Below are 8,592 nucleotides of genomic sequence, written 5' to 3' on the forward strand. Positions count from 1 at the left end.
AAATCTACAGAGATTTAAAAATAAAAAAATAAAACAAAAAAAAAACCCCGAGGAATTTCAAAATTTTACATACTGTTAAGAAAGGATTTGGATGATTTAAAATACTAGTTTCCACATGATGAGTGTTTCAGTGGGGGCAGGTGGAAGTTTTTGTAAAACCTTGACCATTCCAACAGTTTCCTGGCTGGTTTCCCCACGTGTCCTCCTCCTGACTGTTTTCGACTAGCCGGAGTGTCATTTTTAAAAATATATCTCAGATTAAGTGATTTTCCCACTCAGAACCTTGCCATAGTTTCCCATCCCACAACAAATTCATCTCCTACAACATTCCTGCTTACTCACTCTGTTCCAGTTGCATTTGCTGTGCCTTTGACACAAACAAAGCAGACTCCCCTGGGGCATTTGCACCTGTCATTCTCTCTGCCTGGTATTCTCTTCCTCCAGATATGGACATGATTACCCCATCACTTTTTTAGAGTATTTGCCAAAAATCAACTTCTTGAAGAGGGAGACTGACCAATGGCCTTATAAGAACACCCTATAGTCATTCTATCTTCATTCTATCTTCTATTTTGCTTTATTTCTTTCAAACCACTGATATTACATTACTTATATGTTTAGTTGCTGTCTCCCTAAAATAGAATAACTGTTCTGTAAGATCAAGGAATGTATTTGGTTTTCAGGGTATAGAATAATGCAGTATTAGCCACTCAATAAATATTTATTGATTAAGTGAATTTTATTTTAGACATTGTTATAAATAAAATCAGTATGTTTATGTGATGTGATCTTGTTTGTTACTTGGTTTTTGCATTTTCGGGCAGGTGTGTAATTGGTAGACATAAAACCGTAACATCTTCACCTCATCAAATTAATTTTGTGTGTCATAAGCGGCAAGCCCACTTGCTGACTGTTTTCCAAAATTCAAACCATGCTGGTCTTTTTGATGCGATCAATAAAGAACTGAAAAAGGATATTTACATAGATTGTCCATGAAGAGATAATCTAATTATGTCATTTGTTATAAAAACCATGAATTGGAGGCTGCATTTAATACTTACTGGTAAAATCCAAACCAGAGAGTACTTGGAAAGAATCATTCCTCTTGGACTTTAACATAAATCATTTAATATCTTTTGGTGGAAGAGTTCCTTCGTTTTTTTTTTTGTTTGTTTTGTTTTGTTTTTTGCGGTACGTGGGCCTCTCACTGTTGTGGCCTCTCCCGCTGCGGAGCACAGGCTCCGGATGCGCAGGCTCCGGACGCGCAGGCTCAGCGGCCATGGCTCAGGGGCCCAGCCGCTCCGCGGCATGTGGGATCTTCCCGGACTGGGGCACGAACCCGTGTCCCCTGCATCGGCAGGTGGACTCCCAACCACTGCACCACCAGGGAAGCCCAGAATAGTTCTTTCCTCAATTAATGTAAACAAAATATATTTTCCCAAAAACATGATAGTGTATATAGAGCAAAGACTTTGGAGATAGTCTGATATTGTATTAGGGCACCCATCCCAGCATTTATGGGTTGTATGTTTCCATTTTCAGCTTCAGTCTGTTTTTCATCTCTCCGATGGGGGTTTAAATACCTGCATTACAGTGTAGGTGGGAGGAGTTATTGTTTTAATAATCTATAAAAGACCTAGCCTAGTACCTGACACATGGCTAAACAATTTCCTTTCCCTTCCTTTTCATATCCCTCACTTCTATCAGTGGTTAAACCAAAATCTGGTTGAGAAAGTAAGGCCAGACTCACCCAGATTCTTTTCAAAGAATCTAGAAAAGTTACTGCATTTGGTTGAATGATATGAGAGGCATGTATTCCTCAATCGGTCGAATCATCTGTTCTCCTATGTATATGTTTGTAGAGTGAGAAAATTGGCAGGTCGACATCAATTGTTTTTTCCTCCTCCATCCTTGCAAATGCAGCATTTTCTGTGGCTTTAGAGTTATCTGCTGATGTTACAGTAAGAGTTGATATATTGGACACATTTGACCATGGCCAGCCAAATCTAATTCTGATGAATTTATCCTGGCTAGTCCCTCATCTCTGTTTACTGTTTAGAACTTGAAATCCAAGCACATGCCATTCCATTGCATGCCTCCAAGAGATTCAAGGGATTGTATTTAATTACAGACAACATAAATTATCAGTGCTGTTGTGGTTGTCTTAATCTGTTGAAGTTTTGTCAGATATCTTCGATCAATTGCTTTGAATATGGATTTGGATATATCCAAACTTGACCTTAGTTAATAAAAATGAAGTCTGTTAAGTATTAATCAGTTATCTTCCTTGTTCTACAAAAACAATATCTGCTAGTAGAACATTAAAATTGAACTAGGATAGTTTGATGTACATCAGCAAAAAATGCTATAACATTTCCCCTGGCTTGTATCTATTGGACTACATTACTTTAACCTAGAGACACACACAAAAAATGAGTTTGATAGACACTTTTGATGAGAAAGGGGATATTCCTATAGGAATTTCCAAGCATGGTTTAAAATGGCTCTAAAATCTATTCTAAAATTTAGCTGATGTTTCTTATAGGCTCTTTCAGGGCCACAAGATTGCTCCACTCCAAACAGCAATCACAATAATACTGGATTCATGACACTTGATACAGGACTTGATTTTTCTAAATTATCAATATTTTGAAATAAAAATGCAAATATAATTGCTGCTTTCAAATTGAGTATAATTTTAAACATCTTAAATCACATCACGAGTTTTTTAAAAAGAATTTTCATAGCTAGTCAACAATCTACTTTAGTGACACATCTAAACTGAAACAATTCTTCCAACTATTAAGTCATAAAATCACAAGAGAGAAGTACACTATTAAATTGGTCTCTGGGGAAAATGATATTGAAGTTATTACTAAATATAATCAGTGTCTTTACTCACCCTTCATGTAGAAGGTGCTATATATGATCTTCTTAAAATTTTTAATTTAATTAATTTATTTTTTATACAGCAGGTTCTTATTAGTTATCCATTTTATACATATTAGTGTATATATGTCAATTCCAACTCCCAATTCATCCCACCACCAACAACCCCCTGCCCGCTTTTACACCTTGGTGTCCATACTTTTGTTCTCTACATCTGTGTCTCTATTTCTGCCTTGCAAACCGGTTCATCTATACCACTTTTCTAGATTCCATATATATGCGTTAATATACGATATTTGTTTTTCTCTTTATGACTTACTTCACTCTGTATGACAGTCTCTAGGTCCATCCACGTCTCTACAAACGATCCCATTTCATTCCTTTTTATGGCTAATATCCCATTGTATATATGTACCACATCTTCTTTATCCATTCATCTGTTGTTGAGCATTTAGGTTCCTTCCATGACCTGGCTATGGTAAGTAGTGCTGCAATGGACATTGGGGTGCATGTGTCTTTTTGAATTATGGTTTTCTCTGGGTATATGCCCAGTAGTGGGATTGCTGGGTCATATAGTAATTCAACCACTGCGCCACCAGGGAAGTCCCTGCCCATCTTTTGATTGGGTTGTTTGCTTCTTAATATTGAGCTGCATGGGCTGTTTATATATTTTGGAGCTTAATCCTTTGTCGTTGATTCATTGGCAAACATTTCCTCCCATTCTGAGGGTTGTCTTTTTGTCTTGTTTATAGTTTACTTTGCTGTGAAAAAGTTTTAAATTTCATTAGGTCCCATTTGTTTATTTTTGTTTTTATTCCATTAATCTAGGAGGTGGGTCAAAAAAGATCTTGCTGTGATTTATGTCAAAGAGTGTTCTTCCTATGTTTTCCTCTAAGAGTTTTATAGTGTCTGGTCTTACATTTAGGTCTTTAATCCATTTGGAGTGTATTTTTGTGTATGGTGTTAGGGAGTGTTCTAATTTCATTCTTTTATGTGTAGCTGTCCAATTATCTCAGCACCGCTTATTGAAGAGACTGTCTTTTCTCCATTGTATATCCTTGCCTCCTTTGTCACAGATTAGTTGACCATAGGTGCGTGGGTTTATCTCTGGGCTTTCTATTCTGTTCCATTGATCTGTATTTCTGTCTCTGTGCCAGTACCATATTGTCTTGATCACTGTAGCTTTCTAGTATAGTGTGAAGTCAGGGAGCCTGATTCCTCCAGCTCTGTTTTTTTCCCTTAAGATTGTTTTGGCTATTCGGGTTCTTTTGTGTCTCCATACAAATTTTAAGATTTTTTGTTCTAGTTCTGTAAAAAATGCCATTGGTAATTTGATAGGGATTTCATTGGATCTATAGATTGCTTTGGGTAGTATAGTCATTTTCACAATATTGATTCTTACAATCCTAGAACATGGTATATCTCTCCATTTGTTTCTGTCATCTTTGATTTCTTTCATCAGGGTATTATAGTTTTCTGAGCACAGGTAGGTATTTTACCTACTTAGGTATGTTTATTCATAGGTATTTTATTCTTTTTGTTGTAATGGTAAATAGGATTGTTTCCTTAATTTCTCTATCTGATCTTTCATTGTTAGTGTATAGAAATGCCAGAGATTTCTGTGCATTAATTTTGTATCCTGCAACTTTACCAAATTCATTGATTAGCTCTAGTAGTTTTCTGGGGGCATCTTCAGGATTCTCTATGTATAGTATCATGTCATCTGCTAACAGTGAGTTTTACTTCTTTTCCAATTTGTATTCCTTTTATTTCTTTTTCTCCTCTGAATGTCACGGCTAGGACTACCAATACTATGTTGAATAACAGTGGCAAGAGTGGACATCCTTGACTTGTTCCTGACCTTAGAGGAAATGCTTTCAGTTTTTCACCATTGAGAAAGATGTGGGTTTGTCATATATGGCCTTTATGATATTGAGGTAAGTTCCCTCTCTGCCCACTTTCTGGAGAGTTTTTATCATAAATGAGTGTTAAATTTTAAAAAGCTGTTTTTTCATCTATTGAGATGATCATATGGTTTTTATTCTTCAATTTATTAATATGGTATATCACACTGATTGATTTCCGTATATTGAGGAATCCTTGCATCCCTGAAATAAATGCCACTTGATCATGGTGTATGATCCTTTTAATGTGCTGTTGGATTCTGTTTGCTAGTATTTTGTTGAGGATTTTTGCATCTATATTCATCAGTGATATTGGTCTGTAATTTTCTTTTTCTGTAGTATCTCTGTCTGGTTTTGGCATCAGGGTGATGTGGCCTCATAGAATGAGTTTGGGAGTGTTCCTTCCTCCGCAACTTTTTGGAAAAGTTTGAGAAGGATGGGTGTTAGCTCTTCTCTAAATGTTTGATAAAATTCACCTGTGAAGCTGTCTGGTCCAGGACTTTTTTTTGTTGGAAGATTTTTAATCACAGTTTCAATTGCATTACTTGTGATTGGTCTGTTCATATTTTCTATTTCTTCCTGGTTCAGTCTTGGAAGGTTATACGTTTCTAAGAATGTGTCCATTTCTTCCAGGTTGTCCATTTTATTGGCATAGAGTTGCTTGTAGTATTCTCTTATGATGCTTTGTATTTCTGCGGTGTCCGTTGTCACTCCTTTTTCATTTCTAATTTTATTGATTTGAGTCCTCTCCCTCTTTTTCTTGATGAGTCTGGCTAAAGGTTTATCAATTTTATTTACCTTCTCAAACAACCAGCTTTTAATTTTATTGGTCTTTGCTATTGTTTCCTTTGTTTCTATTTCATTTATTACTGCTCTGATCTTTATGATTTCTTTCCTTCTACTAACTTTAGGTTTTGTTTGTTTTTCTTTCTCTAGTTCCTTTAGGTGTAAGGTTAGATTATTTATTTGAGCTTTTTCTTATTTCTTGAGGTAGGATTGTATTTCTATAAATTTCCCTCTTAGGACTGCTTTTGCTGCATCCCATAGGTTTTGGATCATCGTGTTTTCATTGTCATTTGTCTCTCGATATTTTTTGATTTCCTCTTTGATTTCTTCAGTGATGTCTTGGTTAATTAGTAACGTATAGATATTGAGGTAAGTTCCCTCTCTGCCCACTTTCTGGAGAGTTTTTATCATAAATGAGTGTTAAATTTTAAAAAGCTGTTTTTTCATCTATTGAGATGATCATATGGTTTTTATTCTTCAATTTATTAATATGGTATATCACACTGATTGATTTCCGTATATTGAGGAATCCTTGCATCCCTGAAATAAATGCCACTTGATCATGGTGTATGATCCTTTTAATGTGCTGTTGGATTCTGTTTGCTAGTATTTTGTTGAGGATTTTTGCATCTATATTCATCAGTGATATTGGTCTGTAATTTTCTTTTTCTGTAGTATCTCTGTCTGGTTTTGGCATCAGGGTGATGTGGCCTCATAGAATGAGTTTGGGAGTGTTCCTTCCTCCGCAACTTTTTGGAAAAGTTTGAGAAGGATGGGTGTTAGCTCTTCTCTAAATGTTTGATAAAATTCACCTGTGAAGCTGTCTGGTCCAGGACTTTTTTTTGTTGGAAGATTTTTAATCACAGTTTCAATTGCATTACTTGTGATTGGTCTGTTCATATTTTCTATTTCTTCCTGGTTCAGTCTTGGAAGGTTATACGTTTCTAAGAATGTGTCCATTTCTTCCAGGTTGTCCATTTTATTGGCATAGAGTTGCTTGTAGTATTCTCTTATGATGCTTTGTATTTCTGCGGTGTCCGTTGTCACTCCTTTTTCATTTCTAATTTTATTGATTTGAGTCCTCTCCCTCTTTTTCTTGATGAGTCTGGCTAAAGGTTTATCAATTTTATTTACCTTCTCAAACAACCAGCTTTTAATTTTATTGGTCTTTGCTATTGTTTCCTTTGTTTCTATTTCATTTATTACTGCTCTGATCTTTATGATTTCTTTCCTTCTACTAACTTTAGGTTTTGTTTGTTTTTCTTTCTCTAGTTCCTTTAGGTGTAAGGTTAGATTATTTATTTGAGCTTTTTCTTATTTCTTGAGGTAGGATTGTATTTCTATAAATTTCCCTCTTAGGACTGCTTTTGCTGCATCCCATAGGTTTTGGATCATCGTGTTTTCATTGTCATTTGTCTCTCGATATTTTTTGATTTCCTCTTTGATTTCTTCAGTGATGTCTTGGTTAATTAGTAACGTATTGTTTCGCCTCCATATGTTTGTGTTTTTTACGTTTTTTTCCCTATAATTGATTTGTGATTTCATAGCGTTGTGGTCAGATAAGATGCTTCATATGGTTTCAGTTTTCTTAAATTTACTGAGGCTTGATTTGCGACCCAAGATGTGATGTATGCTGGAGAATGTTCCACGTGCACTTGAGAAGAAAGTGTAATCTGCTGTTTTTGGATGGAATGTCCTATAATATCAATGAAATCTATCTGGTCTATTGTGTCATTTAAAGCTTGTGTTTCCTTATTAATTTTCTGTCTGGATGTTCTGTCCGTTGGTGTGAGGTGTTAAAGTCCCCACTATTATTGTGTTACTGTCCATTTCCACTTTTAGAGCTGTTAGCATTTGCCTTATGTATTGAGGTGCTCCTATGTTGGGTGCATATATGTTTATAATTGTTATATGTTCTTCTTGGATTGATCCCTTGATCATTATGTAGTGTCCTTCCTTGTCTCTTGTAGCATTCTTTATTTTAAAGTCTATTTGATCTGATATGAGTATTGCTACTCCAGCTTTCTTTTGATTTCCGTTTGGGACATCTTTTTCTATCTCCTCAGTTTCAGTTTGTATGTGTCCCTAGGTGTGAAGTGGGTCTCTTGTAGACAGCAGATATATGGGTCTTGTTTTTGTATCCATTCAGCAAGCTTGTGTCTTTTGGTTGAAGCATTTAATCCAATCACATTTAAGGTAATTATTGACATGTATGTTCCTATTACCATTTTCTTAATTGTTTTGGATTTGTTTTTGTAGGTCCTTTTCTTCTCTTGTGTTTCCCACTTAGAGAAGTTCCTTTAGCATTTGTGGTAGAGCTGGTTTGGTGGTGCTGAATTCTCTTAACTTTTGCTTGTCTGTAAAGCTTTTGATTCCTCTGTCAAATCTGAATGTGATCCTTGCCAGGTAGAGCAATCTTGGTTGTAGGTTCCTTCCTTTCATCACTTTAAAAATATCATGCCACTCCCTTCTGGCTTGTAGAGTTTCTGCTGAGAAATCAGAAACTTTGTTATTTTTCCCTGGTTGCTTTTAATAATTTTTGTCTTTAATTTTTGTCCATTTGATTACTACGTGTCTCAGTGTGTTTCTCCTTGGGTTTATCCTGCCTGGGACTCTCTGTGTTTCCTGAACTTGGGTAGCTATTTCCTTTCCCATGGTAGGGAAATTTTCAACTATAATCTCTTCAAATATTTTCTTGGGTCCTTTCTCTCTCTCTTCTCCTTCTGGGACCCCTATAATGCAACTGTTGTTGTGTTTAATGTTGTCCCAGAAGCCTCTTAGGCTGTCTTCATTCTTTTTTCTTTATTCTGTTCCATGGTAGTGAATTCCATCATTCTGTCTTCCAAGTCACTTATCCATTCTTCTGCCTCAGTTATTCTGCTATTGATTCCTTCTAGTGTATTTTTCATTTCAGTTATTGTATTCTTCATCTCTGTTTGTTTGTTCTTTAATTCTTCTAGGTCTTTGTTAAACATTTCTTGCATCTTCTCGATCTTTGCCTCCATTCTTTTTC

This window comes from Neophocaena asiaeorientalis, unplaced genomic scaffold (genome assembly GCF_003031525.2).
Source record: "Neophocaena asiaeorientalis asiaeorientalis breed wild unplaced genomic scaffold, Neophocaena_asiaeorientalis_V1.1 scaffold253, whole genome shotgun sequence".
Taxonomy (NCBI): domain Eukaryota; kingdom Metazoa; phylum Chordata; class Mammalia; order Artiodactyla; family Phocoenidae; genus Neophocaena; species Neophocaena asiaeorientalis.